Below are 1657 nucleotides of genomic sequence, written 5' to 3'. Positions count from 1 at the left end.
ATAGGAAGAGTCAATAGATTAGGGAGAATATGAGTGACCTCTGGAATTGTCTGGATGAGGTATCATAGAAGACTCCACCCTATAACACAAGTTTTCTACTACCTATTATTCTGTTTTCAACCTTTAGATGTCTATAACGCAGAAGGTAATTTCTTTCAGGTTAAGATCTTATATAGCATTCCCACTCTTATTCAAAGTATTCCAAATGATTCTACAATTTCAAATATATAGGCTGCATTCAAAAGAAACAGAACTTATATGAGAGACTTGTGTTTATAGATGCAAAAAATGGTGGCAGATGAAAGGATAAAACAATGAGAAATTTGCTAAATATTGCCACATTAGTTAACCCACTGATTTTATGATGAAAATCTTGATAGTAAGATGATAAAATTTATGTCAAAAATATCATAAATACAGTATTAAATTTCCATAGTATACTGTCCAGTCATTTGGAAGTTCAGAGCCTATTACACTCTTTAAAATTGCAGACATTATGGCTACCAGTGATTGTTAGCCATCAATTTTTTCATGGCCTCTTTGACATCCTTGTTTCTGAGGCTATAGATGATGGGGTTCAACATTGGGATTACCACTGTGTAGAATACAGACACTACCTTGTTCTGGTATGTGGAGTAACTGGTTTTAGGCATCACATAAATGAATGTGATGGTCCCATAGAATAGAGTGACCGCAGTGAGGTGGGAGGTGCAGGTGGAGAAGGCCTTCTGGCGACCCTCAGTGGAGTGCATCTTCAAGATTGAGACAAGGATGCAAACATAAGACAGTGCAATAATAAACATAGTGACCACAATGATCGAGCCTGAAGAGATTGCTGGAATGACTTCAGAAGAAAAGTCATGAGAACATGAAATCTCCAAGAGTAGTGAATAGTCACAAAAACAGTGATTAACTTTATTTGGTCTACAAAAGGACAGATTTAATAAACATCCAGTAAATGTCCAAGCATTCACACATCCACCTAGGTAGGAAGCTCCCACTAGGAGAATACAGACTGTGGAGGACATCTGTGTGGCATAGAGCAGAGGTGAACAGATGGCTACATAGCGATCATAGGTCATAGCAGCCAGCAGGAAACATTCAGTTGACCCAAATGTCACTACAGAAGAGAATTGAGCCACACAGCCAGACACAAGTATAAATGCTTCTTTCCTGAGAGAGCCCTTCAGCATGATGGGTGTGACTGTTGAAGAGTAACCTATGTCCTCAAAGGCCAAGTGGCTGAGGAAAAGGTACATGGGGGTGTGAAGCTGAGGGCTTCTTTTGATTAGCATGATAATGCTTACATTGCCCATTAAGGTGACAGAGTAGATTATTAGAAACACAATAAATAAAATGACACGGACTGTATCATCTCTGTAAATCCCAAAAGAATCACCTTTGTTACCACTGTGTAGTTTCCAGGTTCCATCTATGATAGGAATACTGCCATTGTACTCTAATACAGTCAACTATTAGAGTAGAATACAGTATTGACTCTTACTGGTTTTGTAGAAGCTATATATAAGGTAATAACAGAAATACAGATAGTATGTATACATTTCATGAGAAATATTTCATGTACTATCTTATATAAATACTAAAATAGTAAACATCAGTTAATTCATGGGAAATAAAAATTAGTATTTTTTTCTTT

General features: G+C 36.9%; 1 pseudogene; it reads right to left on the bottom strand.

Moving 5' to 3' along the window:
* Window positions 1-500: 500 nt before the first annotated feature.
* LOC110323597 lies at window positions 501-1432 on the bottom strand (annotated as a pseudogene).
* Between the last annotated feature and the right edge of the window lie 225 nt (window positions 1433-1657).

This window comes from Mus pahari, chromosome 1, assembly GCF_900095145.1.
Source record: "Mus pahari chromosome 1, PAHARI_EIJ_v1.1, whole genome shotgun sequence".
Taxonomy (NCBI): domain Eukaryota; kingdom Metazoa; phylum Chordata; class Mammalia; order Rodentia; family Muridae; genus Mus; species Mus pahari.
Note: the sequence above shows the minus strand (reverse complement) of the source record. Positions and strands in the feature narration are given on the sequence as shown.